The sequence below is a fragment of the Topomyia yanbarensis genome, chromosome 1 (assembly GCF_030247195.1).
Source record: "Topomyia yanbarensis strain Yona2022 chromosome 1, ASM3024719v1, whole genome shotgun sequence".
Taxonomy (NCBI): Eukaryota; Metazoa; Arthropoda; class Insecta; order Diptera; family Culicidae; genus Topomyia; species Topomyia yanbarensis.
Window position 1 is genome coordinate 59,136,491 of NC_080670.1, and position 16,565 is coordinate 59,153,055.

General features: G+C 38.1%; 1 protein-coding gene across 4 annotated transcripts in view; it reads left to right on the forward strand.

The window, feature by feature from the left end:
• Positions 1–5,175: 5,175 nt before the first annotated feature.
• Positions 5,176–16,565, forward strand: part of LOC131677719 (sterile alpha motif domain-containing protein 5) — a 668,233-nt gene continuing 656,843 nt past the window's right edge. The window contains exons 1-2 of one of the 4 annotated variants that reach the window (XM_058957720.1): positions 5,190–5,395; positions 6,246–6,733. The gene's annotated coding sequence lies outside the window, so the exon portion shown is untranslated. Of the gene's footprint in view, positions 6,734–16,565 lie in introns of all 4 variants that reach the window. The other 3 variants (XM_058957721.1, XR_009303417.1, XM_058957719.1) reach the window with 3 other exon arrangements.

The window sequence follows — 16,565 nt, forward strand, 5'->3', positions numbered from 1 at the left end:
TGAAAAGTTCTGCTAATACTCGTAACGTGTAAGCGATGAACGACTTTGGAAAATAGCAAAAGTCGTTTTCGCTGCTACATCCTTCCGATCAGCAGTAGAACATGATTTGTTTAGTTTTTTAAAGCTACGGATTCTCCTCGACAGTAACTAACACTAACTTGATGCTGGTTGGACAAGTACAAACCAGCATCAAATTGGCGCCAGTTGCGCACTAAAATCCAAACACTACACTACACTACAAATCGTTCTGATATTTTGCATCCAGGAACTTGAACTTTACTGATGTGCACAAAATAATTTTCTTCATTTAATGACTTTTGTTGATATATAATGTTATATACATTAAGTCGACCAATATAGCTGTCGAATTTTCGGACAAAAAGTTGAGAATTAACAAAGTTACAGAGCACTACAATTAACGTTCCTGGAAGTAGACTTCAGCCAGGCGTTTGCTGGGGGCTAACCTGAGTGTAATACAAACCTTTACCTTTCAGAACGAGCGACCGCTCTCAAAAGTGCAGATGACTTATTCTGTCGTGTCATTTACAACGATTTGACGAATCTTCATTCGACAAATATGCAATAACTTTATGAAATGAACACCTCCATCAAAACTTATTACAGATTCAGAAAATAGACAAAATTTCGCGAAAGAGTCAATCAACACAAACTGAATATACTAGAATTTGATGATTTGACTTTTATTGAAATACGTTGAAAGTTCTAATTTGTCACGCGTTGTAACGTCACGTTACATTATCGGTCATAAAACAATCCCCTTCCAGTATATTCAGTTAATGTTTATTGAATCTTTCGTGAAATTTTGTCTGCTTTCTGAATCTGTAATAAGTTTTGATGTAGGCGGTCATTTGATAAAGCTATAACATATTTGTCGAACGAAGATTCGTCAAATCGTTGTAACGTCACGAAAGAATGTGTCAGATATATTTTAATTAGTCTGTGCACGCGGACGAAGTCGACATAAATCATGACTTTTACTGTGAGCCGTGTTTATCAACACTGCCATTACACTGTGAAGCAATGTTTGTAAACACGGCTCATAGTAAAAGTCATTATTTATGTCGACTTCGTCCGCGTGCACAGCCTAATATAGAGGGCTAAGCTGAGAGAGACTCAGAGGAAGTATTACTGAAACTAAAAAAATATTTCTTAAATAGATTTTGTAACATCACTTCTCAAAAATCTGTATATCTGTACATAGGGGAGCCCGGGGCTAGTTGGCGGTTGGGGTAAGTTGACGGAATTCCTTTTTCTGTTTCTATTAGACAAATAGCGCTGCCTCTTCTAGTGTAGCTCAAGTTATGTGAAACCCATTATCCAATGTGTTTTTGTTGCAAAACGATTTGTTTAGTGGAAGTTGTGGGTGATATTGTGTTTTCGAGCATACCAAGTAAATTTTCTAAATTTTAAATACTTTGCGTTATTTAGGGTGATTTTCAATCTATTTCCCGAATAATTATATTTTTCGATAGCGCGTGAAAAGACCTTTCAGTATCCGTATAGATATTACATCTATCCACAAACAAAAGTTATTTTTTGAATAGTTTTTAATAAAATAAAAATATAAATAAAATATGCGGTTGGGGTAAGTTGGCGATGCTGCATGCGGGGCAAGTTGGCGATACAATTTACAGTGCAAAAAAAGTCATCAAAAAAATTTATTTCTGGAATTCACTCCAAAGTAATAAAATCTTTTACTTGTGCATTTCGCCAGGAGACATTTATTCCGGCCAATTGCACGAAGAATTTCGAAAATTTGCTTTTGAATAGGGAGTACGCGTCAAAGTCAAAATGCCGGGGTATTGAAACTGAAACATAATAGCAAATGTCGGTTGATATACAGTTTTCTCGAAAAGACATTCAGCACGTTCCAAAAGGACCCTTGAAGTAATTGAATGTCCATTTAATTGCTTAGTATATGGAGCATCCACACATACCGCCAACCTATCCCGGGGCCGGGGTAAGTTGGCGGGTTTTCCGCGTCACATATTTTTGTCTCTAAAAATGAAGACAATGCATCAAACACTTTAAAAGAAATCAGAGATGTTGCCAACAGTCTACCCTTTCATGCGGCGTTTTCTATTTTGCAAGATCTACCTACATCAAAGCGGGAACAATTGAAAACTGAAAACACCGCCAACTAGCCCCGGTCTCCCCTACACGCAACAATCTGTATATCTTCACATACAGATTCTTGATCTAAAAATGCCAGAAAAATCTACATAAATACAGATTATTCTCTGTTTTGGTAACCCTGGCGTAAACGAATGACTAGTACCGAGTGATGTCTCGGTAGAAAACACAGAAGTTCATGTTTGCTTATGAGCAATATTGAACCGAAACCGTCTTTTGGGATGAGACCCAAACGCCTGGTACTATGCAAAAATTTCCAAATCACGAATTTTTTCCCTCTAATTTTGAGTGAGCGTCAGACGATCACCCCAATCAAAATATTAGTCCTTGCTCTTGCTCGTCAGGAATCCGTTGGTGTAGTTTCGCTGATTTAGTAGTCTCATTTAGCTGATCTCTTCGAATGTTTATTTTTTATCTTCGGAATCGGTCCCGTTGATTTTACGTATTTGACAGGTCAGCGCGTAACTGGGCTGCTCGTTTAATCCAATTATCGAACAGTTGCTGTATGACGAATACTTAGTGTGACAAAATCGCAACTCGAGTAGTTCGTTCGCGATTCACAAGAAAGCTCTCTTCATATATGAAGACCCGTTCGCAAGAAAGCTTTCTTCATCAGTGAAGACCCGTTTTTTATCAGCCCCTTTATGAATTTTAGACTGATAAAACGGGGACCTTGACAAAATCGGGACATATATTTTTTTCTTCTTTTTAAGGCATCGAAGCTCTTAAGATATTCTTCTATAGTCCCTAGATATAGCCTCATAATCTTTCCTGATTATTTAGCTTAAATTTCCCTTAAAGGGGCAAAATTTAAAAAAAAATATTTTTTTTGCCTATTTCTAATCCCTAGAATAAGAAAAATATACTCAAGAAAGGATTTACTCGAATTTAACTTGGTTCTTCTGCTAGAGCCCATCAAACTACCAACTATCAATTTTCATATGAGACTCATAAAATCGGGTCAAAAAGCTGACAAATTCGGGGATAAATAAAATCGGGTTTTCACTGTATTCAGCTTCCATAGAAAATAAAGCAAGCGCAGCAAATGCATCCGGCATGAAGCTGCTTTTTGTTCTATTCTTTCCCAGCATCAGCTATTCTCAAATTACTCGTGATTGGCATCGGGTTTTCATCAAACAATTCTATTTTGATATCATTTTTTCCCAACACAATCGATACTTGAATAATCATTTATAATTTGTTGAATATTACATTATAACAATAAATAATCGTATTAATCGTAGAGGAGACCGGTGCCCACTAGGAAGTTGGACACTCTTTAACTGGACCGCTTTTTGGTTGTACCTCCGCTAGTTGGACCATTGTCCAACTAAAAAGCATCTGAACACCAAAACCTCACGTCAAATTTACTTTGACAACCTTTCTATCAATCTTTTACACTACTAACGTCTACTTTGGAGAGTTTTTGACATTTGTCAGTCGGTCCAACTATCGAATCAAATTCGTTAGTTGGACAGAGGCTGTGGCCCAACCAGCGAACCAAGCCTAGAGGCCATGTTACAACCGGAGGCAGAATCCAAAAAATGATCCACTGGATTCCTACTGTCGTATGAAGCGTTAAAAACAAGACCCTCTTCTTCATTTTCTGCTTTTTTGTGTTTGTGCATTGAACTAGTAAATTATTTCTTATTTTTGTTGTAAGAATAACATTTGAACTAGGTATTTTGCTAGACATTTTCTCTTTATTTGGCATTATATTCCTATTGTTAGGCACTCAATGAGTCTCCTGGTGGTAGGGCATCGAGAGACTATTGAATCGCGCTCGAATTCCGCCATAATTTTTAAACGAATACCTATTCCTACTCTTAATCCCCTCCTCTCGTGACACTTGTGGATTGCGCAGTAGTAGGTATATACGGCCTTAAGTGTTAATAAGGGTCCGAATAACTTTCCTTCTATTTGATGTTGTGTTCTATGTACGGCCGGCACTGGTTTTGATCAATAAACAACTTGGGATTACCAGGCCTTGTACATTTAGAGATTATTGTTTGCTCCCAGGCAATATCATGTGAGGTGTAGAACTAGATTCTTGCAGGAATTTGATGTTTTACACGTAACACAAAATACATTTTAAATTTTCGATGGAAAGTACATGCATATAATTTCGCTGATTTTTAAAAATGCATCACAAATGATCTGCCACTAGCACTTATAGTTACCTATATTACCAATCGATAAATAAGTGTGCCTCATGTATCAAGACGATTCACGTAAAATATACTTACCAGTATACGTAAGTTCAAAATATCAAATATAATATTTTGTAAATAGTTTAGAATCAAGTGATTTAAAAAGTTAATTAAAGCAGTATGAAAATGAAGTGGAAGAATATCTGTTACATTAATCCCTCTGACATGATGTTGAAAAATCACCAAAATAATCCGCTGAATTTGTAAACTCGCGCAATTTTGGGTGCCTCTCAACTTCGCGCGTTGTGTGAGTTCTCTGTTTATAACGTTTCCCCGTTGATGATATGCCAAATTTGTTTCGCTGACACCTGTGAGGGATGCACGATCTCGAACATGAGAAGAGCGTGAGCTACCCGTTATCGCTCCGTTGCGCTCACTTTTCCGAATATTATTCTCTTGCTCAAGAGAGCACCATCGTGCGCCGCTTTTCAAACTCAGCCCATCAGGTGCGGAAAATCCCGTTTCTCGCTGCTGGTCGGTCGCATTCTGGTCAACATGTAGGTACTATGGCACAGAAAAGCGACAAAAGGAACCAAAAAACTGGAAATGCGACGGCTGGCTGGCTTCGTCAAACGAATTCAAAACCAAATCGTGTGAAGAGGAACCGAAACCGGTTTCAGTCATGGTTCATCCGATGTGTTCATCGGGTGAAGTTGAGAGTTTCGCCGTTCAGCGAGTGGAGAAAACGGGAGAGATTCTCTTCGGGACTAGTCCAAGCAAGCATTCGGGTCACCGCGGCGGTGGGATGTTCTCCGATAGGGATATACATACCTGCTCGATTCTGCTTGCTGCTCTGTGAACTGGAACTGGCTGCCGTTCGGTTGGATCGCGACAGAAGAAGGCTCTGCTCAGCTGCTGCTGCTGCAGTCCGCGAGCCACACGACGAGTACGACTGGTTTCAGTCAGTTTACGTTAGCGCGTCGTTCGTGGTAGATGAGTTTAGTCGGTTGGTCCTCGCGCGCGATGCCGGTTTTGTAAAGGGGGGTGTTCGGGATTGAGTGTGAAGATTCTGTTTCCAGAGACTGGAAAAGGTGTGTGATTGTGGTCGTACAAGCGCTGCCATCAGCAGATACTCAAGAGGCTCCCAGCCAACAGCATCCAAGTGGATTTGCAGGTTTTTTTTTAACCGCTCTATCTCCGTCGTGGTCCATCCCGTCGTCCGGTGTGGCCTGTTGTTATTGTCTCAGCACGGACCAGACCCGAGACTGGAAGAGCATAAAGTTGCTGGTGTTTGTGTGACGAGGTTTGGGCGAAGCAAAATGCACGAATTCTTGTTTTGATGGTTCCAAAATAGTTGACGGTGGCTGGCGGTGCCGTTCTCGTAGCTTGTAGAGCCCTTAGCAATTTACAGTTATAGCAGGTTTGGAAAAATTGGATTAATCTTCAGTGAGCTTGAAAAATTAACATTGAGCCTAGAGTGGTAAAGGATTGGTTTGATTTTGAGTGTGGTGGTAGTGCCCCGCAAAGGAAACAAGTTGCGGCATGTTTTTCTGAAGAGGGCTTGCTAAGAAACAGAGTTCTTTGTTTTTGTTTTGACGACATTCGTGCAGTTTGCCCTCGCCGAAAACGTCAGAACGACAGTCAAAGGTGAATAACAGCGAAAAGGGTTTTATCGAGTTGAAGACACAACCCCATTGCAACAGAACGTGTCGTTTTATTTTATCTGATCTGAAAAGGTGAAATGTGAAAGAAGAAATGTCAAGTGTCTGAAAGCAGTAGTGAAAAAAGAAAATCCCCCGGTCATAATATATTTTTATATTCGGTCCATTTAATCTTATCACGTATAATTCCCCATCGAAAGGGCAGTTTGTCGAGGCAAAGCAAGGAGGAGTCGTTTTTCAGGTTGTGTTTTCGTTATGCTTGATTTATAAGTCTCCCCAGTTTTTATTTCTGTTGTTTATGTTGCCGTAAAACCGCACAAAAGTGAAGGAAGCACTAAAAGAAATAAGTAAATAAAAAATAAGAGTAAATTGAAGTGATTCCGTTTACGTTTGTCCTGCCTTTATATTTTCTGTTTGCGCCACGAGATCGACGTTCCCACGGGGAAGAAGAGAAAAAGGCGTGCGAGCGAGAGAAAAAAAACGAGTGTAATTTTTAAAGCGATTAAGGATTACACCGAAGCGAGTGGAAGGAAGCGCGCGCGAAGCAAAGTGTGAAAGCGTAAAGGAAGAAGGTGTACGTGAAAGTGAATCGATTTTGTGTGTTTGTTTATAAGAGGAAAAGGTGATCGACAGACGAGAGAGAGAGAGAGGAAAAAAAGAAAGAAGAGATTTAACCGTGCTTAGAAACCTGAGAAAGGACGGACAATCGCCCGCCCCCGGTGGAGGACAACGGACACCAGCAGGACCCAACAGGAGCGCTGGGCAAAGGTAATGCTTGGATCGATAAATGAGGATTATGTGTCTACAAATGCAATTTTAATGAAATTAAATTTAGGGATTATCACCACTGTTTGTCAAAGGGGATCAATTATTCATGCATGTACACGAAGCGAAGGAGAAACTCGAAATTTAATGATGAGGCCTATTAGCGACAATAATCGAAGGACTCACATGAGTTTGTTGTGTGTCTCTAACACACAGCTGTCATCGGTTAATCTGTTTGTCTGGTGTGGGAGGAACAAAGCTTGAAGGAGTTTGAGCTGAGGTTTCGAGGAATTTCGTTACATCAAGGGAATTGGTTTTTTTTTTCGTTCTCTACTCTGTGTTTGATACAGAACCCGGCGGATTGAAACCAGACACGGTTGTTTACCAGTTTACAGAAACGTTCATCAATTTGTTTACCCAAAGTCTCTTGAGTTTGTTGGCATTAGAGAAAGAGGGGGTGGATCTTTCCACGCCGCTGTCGCTGTACAACAGAATCGTGTATTTGGGTTACACGTATTTGTTGTCAGTAACCAATACATGGTTTAGGAAGTGTGTTGGCGTGATTGTAGTGTTTATTACGATTCAATCGATAATTTAAGAGGGTGTCGATTACTTGGGAATCCAATCCGAAATCCGTCTAGTTGGGAATGTCTTTCTGTTCTTCACAATGATAAATTTTATTTGTCGCTTATGGGAATCATTTCGTTCAAACTGGGAGTGGACAAGTTTTTTCAAAAGATTATTTAACATTATCTTAAGCGAATTCTTGGTTTGTTTGCCTTGATTGACAGCTAGAATTCGGCCCAGCATTATTTTTGATAAGGTCAATGCTTGAATGGGTTGTAAGATATTTTTCAGAACAAGGTAATTTTTTTTGAGTTACCTTTATAGATTTATCTTTATCTTTATTTGTTTGCGAGTAACAAATCAGTTGTTTAATTAGCGATTAGGATTAGCCAAAGCTTAAATGTGTAAACACTAGGAACGTACCGTTTCCAGTTTTTGATAGATTTCTACGCCGGGGATAAACGAAGTATGAAACAAACGTTATTTTGAATTTTTGGACCTTTGGATCTTGCAATTTCTGGAACTTTTAAAAATCAGATCTTTCGTTCTTTGGATCCTTGTAGGTAGAATATCTCGATTTTTATCTTCAACAGTATTGTTATTTGATTGCATTTTTGGAATCCTGAATATTTTGTTTCTTATCTTTGAAACCTTGGATCTTTGGATGAATCTCTGAATCTTTCGATATGTGGCTCATTTGAAGTTTGAATAATTGGACCTAGGGTTCCTTTTCTCTTTGTATGATTTAAAATAGTATACAGGTCGGAGTCGATTATTCATTATACGGATGTTTCGAAAAAAATCAGATTTCAACTAGAATGTCTGACTATAGTGCTAATTCGATCATTGCAGTCAATAGAATTTTTTTTAGGGAAATGGGGAGCCTAGGGTTAACAACTTCTCAAATTTTGGCTCACATCAAAAATAGCTTATACATGGGTTATTCCGCGCAGTGACCAAAAAAACCAAAACTTGAAATCGACCTTCACCGATTGGAACCAGTTTTGAAGAAATTGTTCACCTAGAGCCAATATATAATAACCTAATTAATTGTGTCGTTCAAACCACCCCTCGGTCCACGTAATTTTTATCAAATTGTTTTAATTTAAAAAACTTGTTTTTCTTCGGATTATATCTCTAGTACACGGTAAAAAAATTGTCACGTCTAATTCAAATGATGTTGCACTTGAATCAGTTTATCATGTATCACTAACAATTGAAGTGATTTAGCATTGATTTTCTAAGGATTTATAACTCGTATCAGAATGACCTGGTCTTTGAAAGCTATTTAATTGAAATGATCTTTAAATTGAAATGAATATCCGCTGAATTCGCACCACTGTACTAATCTATTGAATTTGAGTGGTTCCATCTTTAATTACAAGTGTCAAAACACTAAAGTCTTTAATCGACTATAAACGTATGCTCGGAAATAGGAGCAAAAATGGAAAATTTTCATTTCTAAAGTAATGTAGAAAGTGAGTACACTCAGGTTTTTTTTACGAGGGGGATACAGACCGCGTAAATGAAAACCGCGTAAATTTAAACCGCGTAAATTTCAAAATCCGCGTAAATGAAAACCGCGTAAATTTCAAAATCCGCGTAAATGAAAACCGCGTAAATTTCAAAATCCGCGTAAAAAAAACCGCGTAAAAAAATACCGCGCAAAAAAAACCGCGTAAAAAAAACTTGAGTGTATTGTATATTTTACTTGTAGTTAATTATGTAATTATTTGTTCTCAGGTAATCCATAATGGGATATACCGTAAGGAGTACGTATATAGTTAAATGCAAGATCTATTAGAAGCAATGTACAACACATTTCAAATGAAAGTGATTTGCTGTTGATTTCGTAGTGCTTTTAAATGATCCATTCCAACAGATTGACACATCACATTGAAATGTTGAGCAAGTAGTGCGAAATCAACTGCAAATCACTTTCCATCAACGTGAGGATTTTTTACCGTGTACTGTTTGTTTGTTCAAGGGATCTAGAAAAATTTGGCAGTGCTGCCAAATATGCAATTGTTTAGTTTTAAACTAAAAGTTCTTTTTTGCCATAATACACACATCGGCTACTGCAGGCCTTTGGTACACATAAAATGTCATTATAGCTACTTTGCTCGTTCGGTTTGTGGCACTCTTTTGGGATAATGATGACATGCTTCTCAGGATTCTGTTTTAATACTTCCCAGGATTCTGATCGAAGTTTTCTTAGCATTCCAATGGAATCTGTTTAAGAATTTCGATTGAGCTCTTATCCGTATTTCTACGTTTTTTTTCTCTGAATTTTGATGCAGGATTCTGGAGAAAAACTTCTTAGAAGTATGGTGGAATCCTTTTCAAGATATAATTCTGCAAAGATTATGATTTATTGAAGATGCTGATAGAATCATGTTTCTATTTTCAATGAAATCCGGTGTAAAATTCTGATGAATATCCTGCTCTGAGTTCCAGTAGACTTTGACAAAATATTGCTCTTCTCCCATTATCCCCTTAAACAATTGATTCCTGGTCAAAATTCCTATGGTATATTTAACCCCTTTATGCCCATGTTGTTGATAAACAACCACGTATCTAAACAACCATAACTATTGGTTTTCACAACATATCTTCATAACAACAAGTAAGGAAAATAGCCGGGACTAATATCTTTTATGAGCACTAACAGTTATAGGATTACTGTTCCCTAATTCAACTTAGTACATACCTCTATTCATCCCACCCATTTGAACACATTAGTTAGAGCAGTGTCTGCTATCTCTTTTCAACGAATTAGCTCAAATGGTAGGAAAGAAATGGTGCTTGACTTTTCGCTTCGCTCTAGCGTGAGTATTTTACATTTTTAATGACCTGCTTCTTGAGACGGAAGCAAAGATTTTGATACCTATGGCTACCAACAATATCCCTAGCACACTTCTCTCGGACTTCATCCCACGATTTGTCCAAAAAAGTTCACTTACTAATGTCGTTGTTGTTTGATTTTTTTATGTTGTAACATTTAATTAGGAAGGGACTGGAAGGTGTGAAATATTCTTCAATGTCAAGACCCATAGTACTCAAGGAAGAGCAAGGAGTTGAAGGAAGAATAGGGTCATATGAGCAAGCTTTGAGTTTCTCGGCGATTTAACCTTTCGTCTTCTACACGCAGGAGTCGAGATATTTTGGCATTAAAATGCGAATCACCTGAGTCTGCGGCATGTTCGGACAAGCGTAAAGTCACTTAGTGACTTATGCTGTCGGACCCGCTTGTTCGAAGCGAATTGAGTCAGGTTCTAACCCCGAATGCTGCCAAAATGTATGAATTGACAGCGGTTGGGGTTGCAACCTGTCTCAGTTTCGGGGTCAAGCAAAAACGACATAAGTTGTAACTGACGTTTGTTTTCATAGGCTCTTGTTTCTTTCGAGCGGGTTTAAAGTGTTTTATTTGAGTGTTTTACTTGCGGTTACTCGTTGTGATCGGAATTGGTTGTTTATTGAGTGTCCCTCGTGTCAAGCGTTTTTTAGTCGACAAAACTATCACGTACAATTTGGTGAAAGTATTATTAGTGAAGTCATCGTTCACATCACCACGGATCACTGTGGGAATTTCCACCAGAAATCAGCTTACTGCCGTATATGCCACTCGCCGTTTGCAGCGCCATCTGGATCTGTTTCACCGGAGTATCTAAATACAATTAGCTCTAGTATGGCTCGAGAAAAGGAATTGATATCCGTGCTTTGATCCGATAAAGATTTTGTCAAATGCCAACTTTGCGAGCGGGTGGCTCATATGTAGTGTTTTGGTTGGGTTCGCTTCAATTTGGACTTCGTGAATGGTCAGTCTAATCAATTGTGGTTTTGCGACGACTGCATAGAACAAGTTGAATAATTGAAGGCACAGAGTGTAGCAAAGCAACTGTGGAGAATGTTGGCAGCACTATATCAATCGCACTCGACAGTTGCATGAAAGATGTGAAAGATGAATTGTGTCAAACTAATGCCGTAATCAGAATCCTAGCAGAGAAACTGTGCGCTCGTCCTCTATTCCAATATTTTCTTGGCCAAGCATCGAGCGACTGCGGGAATCAACAATTGGAATGTCTCCAAGAAGAAATGCGATGCGAGCCAGACTAGGTGGAACTAGACTAGTAGATGACTTGCCAAACGTAGTCAAGACAGTACCAAAGTTTCCGAGGAGGACGTTGTTGCCCTAGTCCGAAAATGCGCACCAGGCTCACAACCAGACATTAGGAAGCTGGAAAAAACCAGAACATTGGCAGTATGGACACATGCATCGACAGTTACCTGTTGACGAGCTCAACGAAATACCGCTTCTGACTGATTTGCTCTAGAATACCTATCCGTCTTTCAATTTCATTGCTTTCGTTTCTCTTAATCTTAAATTTGCCGAAAATAGCCAAGAAAATCGATACAGTAGAACCTTGCGCAATTAAAACATAGTAACAAATACCGCTTCTGCAACGTTGTCGTTCCCACAGAAACGTGGTTCAGCGTAAGTACTTCAAAAGTGCAACCCTTCGTGGCGCACTATAAAGCTTTCTGTATGGATCGCAGTTCACGCAATAGACAGAGAAAAAACCAGCGGCGGAGTGCTTGCAGCAGTTCACTGCCAAATATTCATGTTTCCAGTTTACAATAAAAGCGATAAAAAAGAAACTGAGCATTATCGTGGTATTACTTTACTAAGTTCCGTACCCACCCTGTTTCAAAAGGTTGGTATGAATCCGATTTTCAACTACTGCAAACAATACATTGTCGAGACTCAGTATGAATTCATGCCGAAACGCTCTACGACTACTAATCTTCTGTCTTTCACGTCTCATGTCACAGACACATTATCCAGTGGTCTTCAGGCGGACGCTATCTACACTGATACATCTGAGGCTCTCGACAAGGTTGACCACGCCGGTACTGTTGCCAAGATGGATAGACTTTCGGATAATATTTTATAAGAGCATTTATTATACAAACAATCATTAAACAATAAATATTATTGTTATTACTGTTTCAACATTGTTCGACGCACAGTTCTCGTTAGTAGATTTACAAAAAAAAAATTATGTAACAATAAATTCTCTCCTGCTCAGCAAAAAACTGATACAGTAAATTAACGTTAAATTTTACTGTTTTCGAGAAGAAATGCATGGAAAAATCGAAATTTCAAATAATATATAGATACATAACCACCTCCCTTTTGTACTATCAAAGTCGATTTAACGTGGAAATTTACTTCAGGAATGTTCAAGTTTCTTGTTTTTGTATTGTAGCACAACACTAGAACTTACTGTAAATTATTGTAACGTTACTGTTCTGTCACAGTGAAAATCATGATGTTCTTTCTGTTCATTTCTATTCGGGCTTCGCTTCAGTTCCAATGTAATTCGCTGGATTCACTTGTACCTCACCAACTGCCGTCTTACCATTGAGATAGGTTATTGTGTTTCCGAAGATTTCTTCGCCTCATCCGGAATTCCGTAAGGCATCCATCTCGGCCCTTTGATCTTTCTTCTGTATTTCAATAATGTTAATTTTGTCCTGACCATAATGTGGTGCAATGAGCAAGACGAGGTGTCGCGATTTTCTACAGCGCTGTTTATGGAATAGTCTGCTACAAAGTTCCAGTAAAACGCATCCAGAAGAGGATGAACCACAAGCACCCGTGATGAAACGCTTAGGAAACATTCTACGAAAACATCGCAAACGATAATTCCGCCATAAATCCGACGCCAAGAAAAAACGCTTCGTCAAACCGAGCTGCAGTATGAAACCGCAAAGAATGGCGCTTTTCGCGAGTACATGAATCGAGTGCAAGGTAGCCTTCATGACCACCGCAACGTTGTAGTCCTTCGTGGATAGCGGAAAACGTTCTGGTGGGACACCCACTAACGAGTTTTAGGGAACAGCTCCCCCCCCCCCTCCACCACAGCTGAGGCCGTTAATCTTTTCGCTAATTTATTTTGTGATGTGTTCAACAGCGATTGCATTGCTCCCTCGAAATAGTATTTAGCAACGTACAACGTAAATCTACCTCACCTGGTTGTTAGTGAGGCCGAGGTCTTGAAACCTCTGGCTGCCGTTGATATGTCGAAAAGACCTGGTCCGGATCGCCCCAGTTGATGAAAAACTGTACCCGCGCGCTGACTATTCCAGTGTTCTTCATTTTCAATCGTTCGCTAACTGAAGGAATTTTTCCTACCGCGTTGAAAGAAGCAGCCAGCGATCCTATTCATAAAGCTGGAAACGTTCACAACGTCGAGATATAGGTATGCGGTATTTTATTAGTAACTGTCTTGCCAAATTCTTCGAAAAGCTAGTCTACAACGTTATGTATGCATTGTCATGAAACGATTTACTACTTCTTGTACTACTTATACTTCTTTGTTGCGTCCTGTCATCGAGAATCACCAGCAGATGATTTAATTTATAACGACTTTTTAAAGACTTTTAACCAAGTACCTCACAGCATCGCAATCCGTAAACTACAGTGGCAAGGATTTCAGTTTGGCTGACTAGTTGGTTGCACTCCTATCGCTATAATCGGTCCGCGTTTGTGTGAATAAAAAAATCCGCGGTCAGGTATGTTTGCGGCGTCCCAAAAGGCAGTCATCTAGACCCTTTCATTTTTGTCTTATTTATTAATGATCTCTTCAAGCGTCTGGGAAACTGATGTTTGCTGCTAATTTTCAAGTTTTCCGTACCATAATTACGGTACTCGACCCTATACTGTCTATGATCGCATATCATTCCAATAAAGATAGAAAATCCCATAGAAAACGGTACAACCATGCGATCATGGGTAGGATAGTGCTTCAAGAAGACATCTGTGTGCTACAAGATTGGTATATGACGAATTTTGCGCTAAATCGTATTCAGAGTTGGCAGCACCCTCTCAGATTTTAATGAAACTTTCTGTACATGAAGACTTTGTCACAAAAAACCACTTGGCGTACTTTGTTTTTCCAAAAATGATCTAGACTGTCCTTTGAAAAGGGCCAAACTTTGGCACCAACTTTTTTTTTCAAATGGCTTTAGTTTAAAAATGACAAATCCTACAAAAAAAATATTGTAGGTGTGATTTTCACAAAATTAGTCAAATCTTCCAATAAACATATTTTAGAGCTTAAAACGGCGATTTTTTACTAAAAACGTTCTCGAATGCAGAAAAAATTATTATTTATTCAACTAATCGTTAAGGTACGAGGAATACTCATATACTAATGGAATTTTTGAGGGTAGGGATTTTGGATGAGCTGTTAGTCTTCAATCGTGATCACCGCAAACCTCTTAAATAAAAAAGGGTTTCTGGGAAAAAGTCACAACTCCGCCAATTATCAATTTTGTATAAACTTATGCTTGTTTATTTCACTGAAAAATGTTCTACCAAAATATTATAAGTTTGATGTAATGAAATCATTGCTTTATTCCTTTATGTAAATTCAAACTTTCTTGGCATTTTTATCACAAAAAAGGTATGTAGCTCCTTAATCAAGAATCCCATTGGAAAGAGTTTATGTCATTAAACAAATATTCCATTATTACATCTTTATTTTCTTGTTTAGTGTTGAGGAAGAATCAGAGAAAGAAATAATCACCACAACACTATGTATTGAATTTTACATAATTATTTATTTATTTTTATGTATAACATTTGTCTTAAAACTATCTTCATGCATGCTATTTTGTATTATTTTTATGCAAGGAAAATATTTTTGGTTCATCTTCTGATTTATAATACCTCTTCGTCTCTACTTTGCCACCAGGAATAGGCAATTTTTGAGTTCCAGATATTGTTTTGGCGTTATTATACCGCTCTTCGAATTCTTCTGACATTTTGTTGTACTATTCAGTGAATATGTAGCAGAAAATTAATTTTGTGATATTTTTATCAGTTTGTTCAACTGCCCAGTTATATAACTCTCGGGGAGTTGTTATGGTATTTTCATAGTCGCGAGCAAGACTGGCTCTTTTTGCCATTCGCTTGAGAGTGCCACCAATAGCATTACAGGATACTTTTCCATGGGATGTTGTAAAAAAAATGCCATTCTGCGCTTATTTCATACTTTGACTGGAATCTACAGAAGCTTGCGAAGTTTTTCTTATTTTTGTAGTGTGCTGCTGCTCCACCAGACTTAAAATAAATTTTAGAAAAGTTTGTCAATAGTTTCATAAAATTTATGATTTTTGAAAGGAACAATTGAACTGCAGTCTTCAAGTCTTCCAGTCTTCCGGTCTTCCAGTCTTGAAGTCTTCCAGTCTTCCAATCTTCCAATCTTCCAGTCTTCCAGTGTTCCAGTCTTCCAGTCTTCTAGTCTTCTAGTCTTCCATTCTTCCAGTCTTCCAGTCTTCCAGTCTTCCAGTCTTACAGTCTTACAGTCTTACAGTCTTACAGTCTTATAGTCTTATAGTCTTACAGTCTTTTAGTCGTCCAATCCTCCAGTCTTCCGATTTTCCAATCCTCCAGTCTTCCAGTCTTCATTCAAGTTTGTTATGAATATATACCAAATTCGTTACATGTATCAGGCAACTAGCGGCTGGGACAATGGATTCTGAGATGATTATAACTTTCATTGGTTTAATTTTCTATAAAAATACACTGAAAAAAAAATTCAATCTGGACAAGGAAAAGTTTTTTTTTCAAATAACGATTTTTCCTTGAAAGTGCCCAACTTGAATTTTTGACGGTAGGTAGGGAACATAATTACCTATCTTGGAACAAAATTTCATCCAAATCAAAAATGGTTTTTTTTTGATTTGGATGAAATTTTTAAAATCGATTTTTTTCAGCGTAGGAGTCGATAAAGAATTTTTTCAATATTTTTATTCAAAAATTTGACTAATTTTGTGAAAGTCACTTCTACCAACATTTTTTTTGTAGGATTTGTCATTTTTAGACTATAGCCATTTGAAAAAAAAATGGTAAAAAAAAATTTGGCCCTTATCAAAAGACAGTCTAGATCATTTATGATCAACATTTGTTCAAGTTGGCGCGAAATTCGTCATACGTTTAACGGCATTAAAGTTAATGTTAAAAAATGCCATGCATAAGTTTCAAGAACAAGAACGAGTTATAGAACGAGTCCCGACTCAGTGACGCTCCCGGAAGTACCACGGATTGGGTAGTGGGTAAGTATTTAGTCAGGGTTCACTACAAGCAACTGATGCAACTGAGAATATAATGTTTTGTTGTGGAAGTTTTATAGTTTCCTATGTTTGAAAAATTTACTGATGGATTAGAATAATTATATACAGTTCTACGTAAAATATT